Source organism: Phocoena phocoena, chromosome 10 (assembly GCF_963924675.1).
Source record: "Phocoena phocoena chromosome 10, mPhoPho1.1, whole genome shotgun sequence".
NCBI lineage: Eukaryota > Metazoa > Chordata > Mammalia > Artiodactyla > Phocoenidae > Phocoena > Phocoena phocoena.
In genome coordinates, this window is record NC_089228.1 from 92,445,317 (window position 1) to 92,461,163 (window position 15,847).

Here is a 15,847-nt window from a genome sequence, read left to right on the forward strand (position 1 = left end):
CACTTAAGGAAATAAACACTCCCTGGTCTCCTGGGCTTAGAAATCTGAGTTCACATCTTCAGGGGTGGGGCTAGGCATCTGAAATTTCTAAAAGCTGAACAACCAAGACTGAGAATCGGGGAGTAGTAGAAAGGGCAAGGAGTCCAATAGCCGTGCTTGAATCTTGGTTCCTCTGCTTACTGGCTGTTTGATCTGGGGTAAATTATATAACTGTTCTAAGCCTCCGCTTCCTTTAAAATGATGAAAAGCAAATCTTCCACTCTAATGCTGTTATGAGTTTTAAATGAAAAAAAATCGATAGAAATCTTAGAGCGGTAGCTGGTACCTACTAGGCATCCAATCAATGTTAGTTTTCTTTTTTCCTCGTCCCTTTCATTTCTCCCATTGTCCTTAAAGCAATATATGTGCTAAGTACCTGTGATATACAATTGAAATACCAGACACTGGCCCTGGCTTTCCAGGAGTTATGGTATAATAAACAGTTAAAGATCGGCCACATCATACCTAAGCTATTCCTAGGTGTGTGCTATCAGCCACTTTTATTGCTGCAGGGTTTCTGAATGGAGAGAAATAATCACTGAGAATCAGGAGCCAGAGGTTTCCTGAAGAGGAAGAATTTAAGAGGGGGGTTTAAAGATGTGTACATTTTGTCAGCAGAAGAGCAGGGGCGGGGGTGGGTATTGCAGGCTGAGGAAACAGCATAGCCAATGTAACTTCCAAATAATACCTGAAGGTAGGTCATGTTTAAAGACTATATATATATATATATATCTTTCAAACATTATTTGACACGTGGCTATACATGTCATTGATCAAGAAAGTGGAGTTTACCTTGTTATCAGTGTGTGTGTGAATAAAAATGTACACGTTCTACATGTTTAAGAACATGTATGAGGGGCTTCCCTGGTGGCGCAGTGGTTGAGAATCTGCCTGCCAACAGGGGACACGGGTTCGAGCCCTGGTCTGGGAAAATCCCACATGCCACGGAGCGACTGGGCCCGTGAGCCACAACTACTGAGCCTGTGTGTCTGGAGCCTGTGCTCCGCAACAAGAGAGGCCACGACAGTGAGAGGCCCGTGCACAGCGATGAAGAGTGGCCCCCGCTCGCCGCAACTAGAGAAAGCCCTCGCACAGAAACGAAGACCCTACACAGCCAAAAATATAAATAAATAAATGAATTAATTTAAAAAAAAAAAAAAAAAAAAACATGTATGAGGTTAATGTTTTTAATGAGAAATGCATTTGTTTTATATGCATATTCCTCAGTATGTTATTTAGGAAAATGCTGCATGCATCTGTCTATCTTTCATTGCATTCTCCTTCGGGGTGTCGGCAGGGCTTATTAGAAATAACTCACTAGCCTCATGAATAACAATGAAGTTTTCCTCAGCACGAAGAACGAAGAACTGAATCAAGATGACACCATCTTCCTTGTAATGAATTTTCACTCAGGTGAACATTTAAGTCCTGTTGGAGGTTGGTCCAGAATGGTTAGCCCCTGACCAATTGTAAACGGCCAAGAAAGTGAATTTGCTTAAAAGCAAGCCAGTCTAGCGAGCTCCAGCGAGCAGCAGTCGCCTCCGCAGGGCAGCCCGGCATTCGGTTCCAGCCTCCGCTGCAAGGTCTGGGCCTCCAGCAGGCTCTGCGGACTGTGGCTGACGGCGTATCCCTCCTCTGCTGAGATTACTTGGAATGACCTACTTTGAAGATGGTGTAAACTCGGCCAAGTGTCTAGCAGTTGGGGGAGCGAACAGGCCTGCCCAGAGGGCTTCTGGCAGAAAAGAGCAGGCTCTCTCTCAGGGGCCCGTCCGGGAGCCGTGTGTATGGATTTGTTTAGGTGGGTAGTTGCTCTTTTTTTGTTGTTGTTCCCAGGGCCTTGGCTGTTACAAATCATCTCTGTGCTGTCTGAGTACCGGCTATTGATTGGCTGGGCCAGCTGTTACATCAGAGAAAGGCAGCCAATCAGAGCAGGACTCTGCCTGTCTCCCTGCTGCAAACAGCTGAAGTTGTAATAAACAGGAACTCCAGGTTCAGCCTGGCACTGCTCTTTCCAGGGCAAAGCCTGGAGGAATACGAGGACTCAAAGCTGAATCACAGATCAGGGACTTCCTGAGGCCTCTGCCCTGGTCCCCAGGTGGAGCACTGGCTAAGCCTCCCTTCCACCCAGGTTCATTATTTCCTCTGAGTATCTGACTTTTAAGGGCAACATGGATGTCTGTGGGGTGTGGGAAAGGGAGAAACCAGAGGAAAGGGGGCAGAAATGTTGGCGATTACACGATTCGACCACTTTAAGTGATGACTCTAGATAATCCCTTTTTTCAGGACTGCCTGCTTAAAAAAAGGGAGGCCAGCTTTGAATCTAGGGAAATTATCTGCACTTGTAAATCAGCTTAAAAATGAGTTTTTTATTTTCCAAAGGAGCTGCTCTGAATTCAGAATAAGTAACTTCCAAATGTTTACCATCTGATAAGACTCTTCTTAAGATGAAGTATTTGTTTATACACAAATGAAGAGAATGGGAGCTGGCTTATCAACTTTTCCCTCAGGAAAAGCATGATGATTTCTCTTTGTTGAATCAGCTTGGGCTATTATCAAATATGAAGGAAGAGGGAATTTTGACTTTAACCCTTATGTTTGAACCTGAAATGGAATATTCGGAATTTATCTGAAAACACTATTTAAAATTATATGCATATAACCGTTCTGACCTACTGCTCAGAGTGCTTCTCTCCTTATTTATTTGTGTTTTTTTAAGCTGTAAAGATACTTTGTTTCCATGATCTTCTACCCTGAAGTCCTTTCAATTGCCAAGGACTCCTGTGAAATCCACCACCTTCAGTTTCACCCCAACCTTCTGGTCTTTCTCAGACCTTGGTTTATGGAATACAATCCACTGGGGACTAGAGAAATTTTCCTAAAAGAAAGACTGAGCAAAATGTTAAATATGGAATTATCACTCCAAAACGCATGCATGATTCTTCACATAAGTTCATAGTTGGTAGCACGTTGGTAAATGTTGGCAAAAAGGTACTATAGGGTTTTTAAATAGGGAAACGAGCAAATTTTTTAACTCCCCTGAAGTGTATGGGATCTCTTCCACGCCATATAGACTGTGTTGTTGGTACTGCCCTTCTCCCACTTGTTCAGTGGACAGATTGCATAGGGGAAAGGAAAAAAAAAAAGGGGGAAAGTGATAGAACATGAGTTTGACACATAAATTGCTAGCTGTACTCACGATATGGGACAGATCTTTACATCATCTCTGGCAAACCATCATCCCTTTCTTCAGTCTAACTCCTTGGGGACTTCTGTCTGACAGATGTAGGGATAGAGGCTATAGTGGAGCTGACAATTTTATATCAGCAGGATCACTCACTTCGGCCTCACCCTGCAGTGGGTATTACTTTTAAAAGCTGACGAAGGTTGGTCCCAAGACTTGATGGCCGCTGAGCAAAAAAGACCCAGACTCCTCTGTGGGACAACAGGTGTTGGAGGGAGGGATCAAACCCTAGGCTGAGAATAGCCTTTTGGATTCAGGAATAGAGCCAAGTGCTGAGAAAGAGACAAGAATCTGCAATGGAAGACAGAGTCAGGAGGCCACGTGTCTGTTTGTGTCCTAACCTGGAAAGCAGTCATAATGATGGAGACAGGGCTCTGTAGGCAGCTTAACCAGATGGAATGGAGAAGGCTAATGTGATTGAGTAGATATGTTCCTATTTTTGTCCCAAAAGAATATAAAGTGGCTTCTGTTTTAGTTTTACAGACCAAGTAAAATATTGCAAGCTTTGTGATGTTATTGTTCGTTGTTAACTAATATTCATTAACTTATTAAACACCTGGATGCACGTGATGCTGTGTGATGTGTCCCTCCAGAGTTTGGCAGCCCTAAAGGAATTTGTAGAAGCAAACCAAAAACGAAGGCCGTTCATTGGAGTGCCACATCTTCCTCCTCCTTTCCCCCATGAAGTTTTGTAGATGTTTCTATTTAGAACAGCTATTTTAGATTTCACTAGATTAGCCACAAGAATCATGAATACAAAGAGGAAGAGAAGAAGGGTAATAAGGAAGGGGTGAAGGCTTGGACCCCAGGACAAACTATGGGATGCTTGAGCATCTCACATACTGTACCCATCCTATGTGCCGGATGAAGAGACCACCCACCTACTGCTGAAAATTCCTTAGCCTCTATTTTCCTTCCGTCCTGAAGTTTTTCAAAAATTTGAGGAAAGATGATGGGGCCAGAGGTTTGCAGATGGCCTGCTGCGGTCCCCTCTGGGGTCCAGGCTGTTTGGCCTGCTCGCTGACTCTATACCCTCCACCCCATCCTACACATCACCTATTTAAAGAACCACACTGAACTGAGTGATAGTAAAAGGAAATATTGTAAGACAGATATAAAAGAAAAAAATTGTCATTGAAGATCATAGTGATTGGATAAGAGCAGGACTTGGGAAGGAACATCACAGCTCTAGGGGAAGGCTTCAATTCAGATGAAAACACTGTGATTAGGAAGAAACTGATTCTCACTGAATATCTGGGGTGCAAATTTTGTGAAGCCTTCCAAAGAAATAGACGAACAGCCTGGAAGCATGTTTGGGGAAATGACTGTGATCAGATTTTGCTTTATCATCTTCTGTACAGGGAAGCTCATTAGTAAGCAGACAATGTTATCGTCAAATTTTCCCTGGGTTGTACAAGAACAATATCTCCTGATGTGGAGCTCGCAGGAATATGCATAAGGGCAGGTAGGAATCTATACCCAGTGCAAAGAAATAAGAAAAACACAGTGGTGCAAGGTCTCATTCACAAAGAGAAGCAGGTAATGGTGTACAAATATCAATTCATGCTTGGTAGGGACTTCACATTTGCTGGTAACAGAGCTATGGTTTAGCGAGGAATTCTCTTTAGTTCCGTGATTGTCAGTGGGGAGCACCTATCTATACGTTACAAATATCTAAACGGCATCATTGTGGGAAGGATGTTCATTTCATCTGGGAGTGAATAAAAAATAAACGTTAAGCCTGTTCACCAGGTACCGGAGCTGCAAGAAAGTGATTTTCCTCTTTTGATTCTATGCTGAGTTCTGCTGGCACCCTGCATCAAGATGAAATTAACAACACACCACTCAGAGGGAACTTAGCATCTAAAGAAAGCTCACACTGTGCTTTAAACCTTCTATTACAAAATAATAGAAGTCATGAGGTTCAAGCTTGTTTCCACAGTTTTCTCGGAAACATCTGTGTGACTTTTATATGGGGGATGAATGTATATTCCACGTGGATCTTTGTCAACTGAAAATGCGGTTGAAGAGCTAGCGGTTTAATACCTAAGGCTCACTCCCCGCACTACCAGCCCTATCACACATACATGCTTTCCTCCTCGCAAGCCCTCCAGAAATGTTTTTTAAAAATAAGAAACCCCTTTTGTGTTCACATTCATTGTCATTATTATTATTTACTGAGTCTGAACAGTGTGACTCATTCCGGCTAAAAGCCCCCAGGAGAATAGGGGAGGAAGGCTAAGAAGCAGATTCCATTCAATACATTACTATTGAGTACTTACTATGTTTGGCATTATGAGGCCAGGATCCCTGAAGAGCAGGCAATCCAGCAGACTACGCAGGGCAGATATACTAATAACTGTAAATCAGGGCAGAGTAGGAGAAGTGTCTTAACCAAAGTTGCTAAAAACCTGGAGGAGTGGGTAGATCGCCATTTGAAAAGGCTTGGCAGAGGTTTCGGAGGGAATGTGGTAAAGGGGGGGAAAAGGCTGTGTAAGCCAGATGCCAGCTGGGCCCTCCCTGCCGTTAAGCTCTAGGTTGGACAGGCCTGAATCCCCACTCCAGGCCTCCTGGAAAATCCAGCCCTCGCACCCCCCCATGTGCCCATTGTCTGCTCCACTGGGAATCATTCACCATCCATTCATTCCCTCCACCGAAACCCCGCCTCTTTTCTTGATTTCCACTAAAAACCACTTACACAAGCCTTTCTGAGATGCCATTGTTACTGAAGGGTTTGGAGAGACGGGTTACAGCCCGATGTTGTATACATCTTAACACTGAACATTAGTCATCCCTGTTTTTAAAAATCCTTCAGGAGCCCTGCCATGTTGCTCATTCATTCTCCCTTTTGCTGCCTCTCTTTTGCCAGGGGGAGGGGGGAGCAAAAAAATCCAAATTCCATTCATTTTCTTAAACACAGAATTTCATCCCATATTGTAGGTTACACTCTTCCTTTACCCTGGGAACTGGGACCTACTTTTCCTAACAAGTGACCCATGGACGTATTATTTTCTTAAACACTGTTTTGCTCCAAGATAAATTCTGGTTGGTATCACTTTATTTTTAACATGGGACAGTGATCCAGGCAGTGCTGGAAGATGAGGATATTTCACAGATGAGAAGACCTAGATGAATTCCTAGAGATTTTTCAAATACCCATCCCTCATTTTACAAATAAGAAAACTGAGACTCAGCCCTGCTCAAGCCCGTGGACTTATGAGTGGAGAACTCTGCCAGTTTAGTGCCTTTTCCCTGATAGTGAAGATTTCCGGATGGAGGTATAAGGTTGGAAAACAAGGCATTTATTATAGCAGGTGTTGCTAGGGATGTTGCTGGATGGCAGAAGTACTCAGTCTTCACTAAGATGTGAATATAGTAAAAGTAGCTTTTTGATTTCCTTGTAAGTGACCTCGCAAGCCACCCACCCTACCCCCCTGGCCAACAGGAACAACCTAGACTTTTCAAATAACAATATCTCCCTTAAGGTCCTAACAGTAGTTTTGATGGGTTTGGAGCCTGGAATATTGAGCCAGATTGCTAGGTTAAAAATCTCACCTCTGGCATGTATTCTCTAGGTAACCTTGGCAAGTTGTTTTATGCCTCAGTTATGGTATCTGTAAAATGGGGATAGAGCTGCTTCCTATGGTTATACAGAGGCTGATATCTATAGGTGCTTACAATAGTGCTTTGGGCATAATACGTGCTACATAAATAAAAGCTACTTAATATTATTCAATGAATTTTTTTTTAGTACTTTTCATATGTGAAGAACTCACTGTAATTATTATAAATAAATATGTTAAAATTGTGCTTTCAAACGTCAAGAGTAAAAGCATGACCTCTAAATGGAAGGACATTTCAACGTACTTCTCAGGAGTTAAATAAAAGATACTAAAAAACATAAACAAACAAACAAACAAAACCAATACCTCAGTCTCTTCCAGTTTGGTTGCCTTGAAGTTTAAACACTGTCAATTCAAATTTCGACTCCCCATCAGCGTAGGCTCACTAGACACTACAAGCAAATACTGTCTTAGGAAAGGCCTGTCAGGTTCTTATGGCAGAAGAGGAGGGTCCTCTGGACCGTTGCTCTTCTGGAACGTGGTAAAACTGAGCTGACCACAAAGGTGCAGCTAGTTCAGTCTGGCCTTCTGAGGGTGCTAAGCTGGCACCGGCCCCCTAGAGCACATGACCCTTGGCTGAAAACTTCAGCCATAATGGCGTCTTTGTCCCAAACCTAGGCCTTTGAGACCTTTGAGACATTCAGATAATACGGTGAATACAGATGACCGTGGGATCAAGGGCTGTTTCCCTGGAGCAGAGTGTCAAGGTTACTGCAGGTCTTGAAGAGAACTCCAGCCTTGGACTCAGAGCCCCATACCATTTGGATAACAGTGATAGCTAGGAGGCAGTGGCAGAGGGTGTGTAAGAGATGAATCCCAGGCAGAATCACTGGCTCTGGTGATTCAATTATCTGTTGGAGCGATCTACCTGGTATCTAACTTTTAAAACTATTTTCATTTTGAGATAACTGTAGATTCACATGCGATCGTAAGAAACAATGCAGAGATTTTATGTACCCTTTACCCAATTCACTCCTATAGTAACATCTGGCAAAGGAGCGGCACACTACCACAACCAGGATGTTAGCATTGCTACAGTCAAGGTACAGGATATTCCCATCAGCACAAGGATGGCTCATGGCCGGCCTTTTATAGCCACACCAGCTTCTCTCCTACCTCCATTCCCTGCTCAACCCCGCAACCAGTTCTCCATTTCTGTAATTTTGTCATTTAAAATATATCATACAGATGGAGTCATACAGTATGTAAACTTTTGGAATTGACTCTTTTAACCCAGCATAATTCTTTGGACATTCATCCAGGTCACTGCCTCTATCAATAGTTTCTTCTTCTTATTGCTGAGCAGTATTCCATGATATGGATGTACTGTGGTTTGTTTAACCATTCACCCATTCAAGGACAGTCAAGTTGTTTCCAGGTTTTGGCTATTGCAGATAAAGTTATTATAAACATTCATGGACAGGTTTTGGTGTGAGCATAAGTTTTCACTTCTCTGGAACGAATGCTGAAGTGGGCAATATCTGGGTCATACGGTAGTTGCACATTTATTTTTTAAAGCAACTGCAAAGTTTTCCAGCATGGCTGCACTATTTGGGGTTACCAAATGTAGGAGTGATCCACTTTCTCTACGTCTTCACCAGCATTTGGTGGTGTCACTATTTTTTATTTTAGTCATTCTGATGTGTAGTGATATCTCATGGCTTTTATTTTCATTTTCCTAATGGCTAATGATGTGGAACATATTTTTCATGTGCTTATTTGCCATCTGTATGGCCTCTTCGGTGAAATGTCTCTTCATGTCTTTTACCCATTTTCTAATTGGATTATTTGGTATTTTTACTGTTGAGTTTTCCAAGTTCTTTATATACTCTAGATACGAGTCCTTTGCTGGATATGTGGTTTGCAAATATTTTCTCACAAGTCTGTATCATGTTCTTTTAATCTAACAGGGTCTTTCACAGAGCAGACTTTCAAATTTTGATGAAGTCTAATTTATCAGTTTTTCCTTTTATGAATCATACTTGGGCATCAAGTCTAAGAGTTCTTTGTCTAGCCCTGGATTCCAAAGATATTCTCCTGTTTTTGTCTTTGTTTTTTCTGAAAGTATATAGGTTTCTGTTTTATTTGGTTATATTGTATTTTCATTTTGAGTTAATTATTGTGTAAGGTCAAGGTTCAATTTTTTTGTCTATAAATGTCCAGCTGTTCTAGCACTATTTATTGTAAAAGTCATGGAGGTTCCTGCAGAGTTGGAATCTAAACTGTGTAGCACTTAGTGAAGTGATTACATCTAAGGACCTCCAGAAGCATGGAACATCTGGGTGTGCCCTGTGTCCGAACATGTGTGCACACAGTTCTTCTTTGTATATGAGGATGGTTAGGTAGGCAATGCCAACGTTAATACTCAGGACCCCGAGATACAGAAGGAAATCATGCATGTGATCAGAACTCAGGTTTACACAAACTGAGGGGGCCCCAGCCCCTATGACATACCCCACTCTCCAGGATCCATCTACCCTCATAAAAAGGCTCAGGAACAGCAGGTGAGGCTACCCCAAGAAATCAAGGATCCATTACCAAGGGGCAGGAAAATGATAGAAGAGGCGGCCTCCGTGGTGGATATTGACCCAGGAACCACTCCATATTTGGATGACCCAGATTGACTCCCCACCCCTGATTTTCCCAGTTGACTTAACCGTGTTTGTAAGTAAAACTACTTTATGTTCTTTAGTTGTGGGGCAGCAAGAAAAAATGGAAAAGAGAAGTGGCTTCTCAGGACAGCTTCACCAAAGTGCCGGTGAATCCAACCCAATTGTTTGGAGTGAGAAAAATAATTCGTCAAGTAGTTAAGCATTCTTTCCAAAGTCTTGCAGAAACCTTGCACTTTTCTGCTCTTGGCACTTAGCAACATTCCAGTTTCTTAACTCTGGAGTCTCAGTCTTCTCCTCTCCTTTATCCTCCTCCCCTTCTTCTTCCTTTTATTCCTTTTCCTTCTTCATCTTTCCTCCACTGACTCACTTTTGTACCACTGTAAAAAATCAATTGGGCAAGTGTGTGCATCTATCTCTAGGTTTTCTGGCCTACTAATACAGTGGATTATATTGATTCATTCCCAAATATTGAATAAGACTTGCATCCCTGGACTAAACTCTACTTAGCTATGGTGTATAATTCTTTGTCTATACTGTTGAATTCTATTTGCTAATATTTTGTTAAAGATTTTTGCATCATTATTCACAAGAAATATTGCTCTGCAGTTTTCTTATTTTGTACCGTCTTTGTTTGGTATGAGGATAATATTAGCTTCATAAAATGAGCTGGAAGTGATCTCTCCTTTTCCTCTAAGAGATTGTGTAGAATCGGTATTAACTCTTCCTTAAATGTTTTGCAGAATTTTTCCAGTAAAACCCTCTGGGCTAGGAGATCTCTTTTGGAGGAACTTTTAAAAATTACAAATTCAGTTTCCTTAATGGAAAAGGAAATTATCTGTTTCATATTTGGTGAGTCATTGTAGCTTGTGCTTTTGAAGAATTGGTCCATTTCATCTGTGTTGTCAAATTTATGTAAGTTTTTTTATAGTATTCCCTTAATATCTTTTTGATGTTTGTAGTGATATTTTTTATTTCATTGCTGATATTGGTAATTTGTGTCTTCTCTTCTTTTTCTTTGTCAGTCTTGGTAGAAGTTTGTCAAGTTTATCGATCTTTTTGAAGAGCCAGGGTTTGTGTCATTGATTTTCTCTATTGTCTTTCCTGTTTTCATTTTCATTGATTTCTGTTCTCATCTTCATTGTTTCCTTTCTTCGGGTTTATTTGCTTCTCTTTTTCTACATAATTGTGGTGGGATCTTAGATTATTGATTTAGGACTTTGCTCCTTTTCTAATATATGCCTTTGGTGCTACAAATGTCCCTCTCAGCCCTATTTTTAACAGCATCCACGATTTTGCTATGCTGAATTTTAATTTTCATTCAGTTTGATGTATTAATTTCTCTTGAGATTTTCTCTTTGGCCCTTGAATTATTTAGAACTATGATGTTTAGTTTGCAAATGCTGGGAGATTTTTTTCGATTATCTTTCAATTATCAAGTTCTAGTTTAATTCCACTGTGGTTAAAGAACATATACTGTATGAGTTCAGTTCTTTTAAACTTGTTGAAGGTTTTTTTTTTTTCATGGCCCAGGTTATGGTTTATGTTGACATGCATTCAGTGGACACTTGCAAAGCATGTGTATTCTATTGTTGTTGGATTCAGTGTTCGGTGAATACCAGTTAGATCTTATTATTTGATGGTATTGTTGAGTTCTTATATATCCTTGCTGATTTTCTGCCTGCCTGTTCTACCTGTTGTTAAGAAAAGGGTTTGAAATCTCCAAATATAATTGTGGATAAGTCTAAATATCTTTTCGTTTATACCCAATTTTGCTTGGTACATAGACATTTTGGATTCATATACAATGTCCCTCTCTGTCTCTGGTAGTTTTCTATGTTCTGAAGTCTGCATTATCTGATGTTAATATACCATCCCTGCTTTCTTTTGATTAACGTTTCCATGATATATCTTTTCTGCTCACTTTACTTTCAACCCGCCTAGAGTTATGTTTGAAGTGAACTTATCTTATAGACAGCATATAATCAGGTCATTTAAAAAGATCCTCTCTTCCAATCTCTATTTAGACCATTTACATTTAATGTAATTATTGATATATTCAGACTTAAGTCTGCCATTTCATTTTTGTTTTCTATTTGTTCTCTTTATTTCTTGTTTTCTTTTTTCTGCCTTCCTGTTGGTTATTTTAGAATTCCATTTTGATTTACTTATAGTGTTTTTAAAGCTCGCTGTATAGCTTTTAAAGTGGTTGTTCTAGGTATTATGCTATATATACATAACTTATTACAGTCTATTGGTGTCATCATTTTGCCAGTTCAAGTAAAGTATAGAAACCTTACCTCCCTTTACATCGCTTTACTCTCCCCCTTTAAAAATATAATTTTCTGGCACTTTACTGGTGGTCCAGTGGTTAAGACTCTGCGCTGCCAATGGAGTGGGTGTCAGTTCAATCCCTGGTTGGGGAACTAAGATCCCACATGCTGTGCGGTGCAGCCAAAAGATAAAAAAACAAGAACAAATATATATATAGAACAAGTTGGGAAGAAATATTTGTAACATATAATAAAAGTTAAATATATATATATATAAAATTTTCTTATTTCCTCTACACATATTTAGAACCAGACAATATTATAACTTTTGCTACTCCAATCAAACATAATTCAGAAAACTCAAGAGTAGAAGGAAAATCTATTATATTTACCCATATTTTTGCTTACTGGCTCTTTCTTTCTTCCTGATGTTTAGAGAACTTCCTTTAGCCGTTCTTTCAGGGTTGGTCTGCTGGTGACAAATTCTTTTAGTTTTCCTTCATCTGAGAGTGTCTTCATTTCACGAAGGATACTTCTCCTGGATATAGGACGTTTTCTTTTGGCACTTAAAAATATTGTGATACACGATTTCTGATGAGAAATCCACTGTCATTTGAATTGTTTTTCCCCTATAGGTACAGTGTTTCTCTTTTGCTGTTTTTCAAGATTTTTTTCTTCGTCTTTAGGAGTTTGACTATCATGTGCCTTAGGGTGGATTACTTTGGATTTATCCTGTTTGGGATTCGCTTAGATTTTTGAATCTATAGGTTTATATCTTTTGTCAAACTTGGGAAGTTTCAGCCATTATTTTTGGGAGAACTTTCTTCAGTCCTCCCTCTCCTCTCCTGTCTTTCCAGAGACATTCTGATGACATGGATGTTAAACCTCTTATTACATAGAACAGGTCCCTGAGGCTCTGTTCAGTTTTTATTTCAGCATATTTTCTTTCTATTATTTAGATTGGTAATTTCTATCCTATCTTCCAGTTTACTGATTCTTTCCTCTGCCCTCTCTACTCTTCAGCTCATCTACTGAGTCTTTTGCTTTGGTTATTGTATTTTTCTCTTCTAAAATTTCCATTTGTTTCTTCCTGTATCTTCTTTTTGTTTGCTGAGATTTTCTTTTTTCAATGTGTTTTTGTAATTGCTCATATAAGTATTTTTATCATGCTTTAAAATCTTTGTCGAATAATTTTAACATATCTCCCATGTAGCTGTTGCCATCTTTTGATTGTTTTCTTTCATTCAGTTCGAGACCTTCCTGGTTCTTGGTATGACGGTGTAGTGGCTTGAATAATGTTCCCCATAAATTCATGTTCACCTGGAACCTCAGAATGTAACCTTATTTGGAAATAGGGTCTTTGCAGATGTAATTGGTTAAGGTGAGGTCATAGTGTATTAGGGTGAGCCCTAAATTCAATGACTAGTGTCCTTATAAAAAGAGAACACACAGCGACACACATAAGGAAAATAGCCATGTGATGAGAGAGGCAGAGATTGAAGTGATGCAGCTACAAGGAATGGAAGGGGCCATCAGAACCTAGAAAAAGGCAAGGAAGAGACTTCAGAGGGAACATGTTCTTGCTGACATCCTGATTTCTGGCTTCTAGCTTCCAGAACTGTGAGTGAATAAATTTCTGTTGTTTAAGCTATTGAATTTGTGATACTTTGTTATGGCAGTCCTAGTACAGTTGGTATGACAAGTAATTTTTATTGAAACCTGGACATTTGGGATATATGTTTTGAGACTTTGGATCTTATTTCAACCTTCTGTTTTAGCTGGCTTCCTCTGACACTGCTCTTGCTGGGGACGGAGTGGTAGACACTGCTTCATTACTGCCAGGTGAGGGTAGAAGTTCAGGTCCTACTCGGCCTCTGTTGAGAGTCAAGGGAGGATGTTCTTCATTACTCCCAGGCGTTCTCTGACACCACCGCAGTGGGGAGAGGGAAGAATGTCTTGTTACTTCAGGGTGAGGGTATTAGTCTGTGCTCCCTATCTGGTCTCAACCAATACCAGAGCTAGGGAGTAGGGGGGTCAGGAGGAGGAACTACCACCCAGCAAGGATGAAATTCCAGCAAAGGGGTTAGGATGTTTTGTTACAGCTTGGTGATTGTGGAAGTCTAGGCCCCCAATTCAGCCTTTGCTGGTGAAGATGGGGTCAGTATTTTTTCTGTAATGTTTGATGCTGGTAAAGCTCTTATTGTCTAAAAGTTTTCTATCTTTCTAGGCTGCCTTTTTCCTGTCCTTAGAGAAAACAGACCTTTGTTGGGGTCCTTTTTGTCTGTGTTTGTGGATTGCCACCTTCTTCCACTCTGAGTCTGCAATATATGAGACAAAAAGGAAAACCCAGGGAACTCACCACTGTCATCTCCTCACTCTCAAGATCCCTAGCTGGTCTGCTTTCTTTGCTTCACCTTTCAGTCTTTTTACATTTGTTTTGTATATAACATCCAGGATTTTTTAGTTATACGTAGCAGGAAGAATGGGGAAAATATGTCTACTCCATATCCCTAGAAGTAGAAATCCTCTGAGCTCCTAACTTTTTATTTCCTTGACCTCCTCAACTTTCTTCCCATTGTCCTTCATTCTCATTCACTGGTAAAACCCAAACTTTGTAACAGCCGAATTCTCCGCCTTCTTCTATGTTTATGCAGCTAAGTATGAAGAAGAAAAATTGCACAGTGGAGGGAATTGGTGCACCAAAATTCCATGGTATAAAATTTCCAATTGCCCCCATGCTGCCAGCCATGCCTACTGTGTTTATTGTCAGCCCTCTGTTTCTCTCTCCCATTCCTCACACAAGTCACTGAAGCCACCTCCTCCATCCCCTTTCCTAACATCTCATAAACCTACCTCACTCACTCTCACCTGCTACCTCATGAAGAAAACGGAAGCCATCAGGTAGGACTGACTCTGCACCTACCATCTTGCACACATCTGCATTCATTCTTACTTTCCTCCCATGATGGAGGATGAAGCCTCTCCTTCTAAAGCCAGTCTCTGCTTCTGAGCTATGTAGCCCATCATGGCCTGCACACTCAGTAACCTTGCTCATCAATTATTGCCTCTCTTCTAGTATGTCCTCAACGTCATCCCTCCTAAGAAGCTTATCTTATATCATTAAAAAAATCCCCCTTGCTTCCTTCCCTTCTCATTACCTATCCACTTCTCTTCCCCATTTCAAAGCAAGGATTCTTAAATGTGCTTTCTATACTAGCTGTCTATACTTCCTGACATCTCATTCTCTCCTCAATCAACTGTGTTATCGTATCTGCCCTTACAATGTTGAAACAATTCTTGCCAAGGTCTCCAAAGGCATTTATCACTGAAGCCAGCGGACACCTTTCAACCTTACCTTACTTGACATCTTTATAGTATTTGCACAATTGAACATTATCTTCTTTTTTAAAAAAAACCTCCCTTCTCTTGGCCTCTTCTGTTTTCCCTTAATCTCTCTGGCTACTCTCTTTGGTCTCTACCAAGTTTCTCCTTTCTCTGCCAGTGTTCCCTTTTTTAGGCTTCCCTTTTTACACAGTAAGTCTGAACACTCATCTAACCCTTGGCTCCTCACTCTCCTTATTCCCTACATCTAATACATCACCACATCCTTCATTCAACTTCCTTTGTGTATTACTCAGCTCGGGCTGCCATAACAAAGTACCACAGACTGGCTAGCTTAAACACAGAAATTTATTTTCCCACAGTTCTGAAGGTTAGAAGTCCAAAATCAAAGCATGTTCAGTTTCTGGTGAGGACTCTCTTCCAGGCTTGTAGAGGACTGCCTTCTTAATTTGCCCTCACATGGTGAAGAGAGAATGCAAGCTTTCTGGTGTTTCTTCTTATAAGGGCACTAATCCCATCATGCGGTGGGGGGGGGGGGGCACCCTCATGACCTCATCTAAACCTGGTTATCTCCCGAAGTCCCCATCTCCACATACCATCACATTGGGCTTTAGGGGAAGAGGGGTACACAAGTCAGTCCCTAGCACATTGCTCTGAAATTCTTCTGCCTTTTCCATCTCTACTGCCATTTTTTCTTACCTAGATTATTTCAATAGTTTC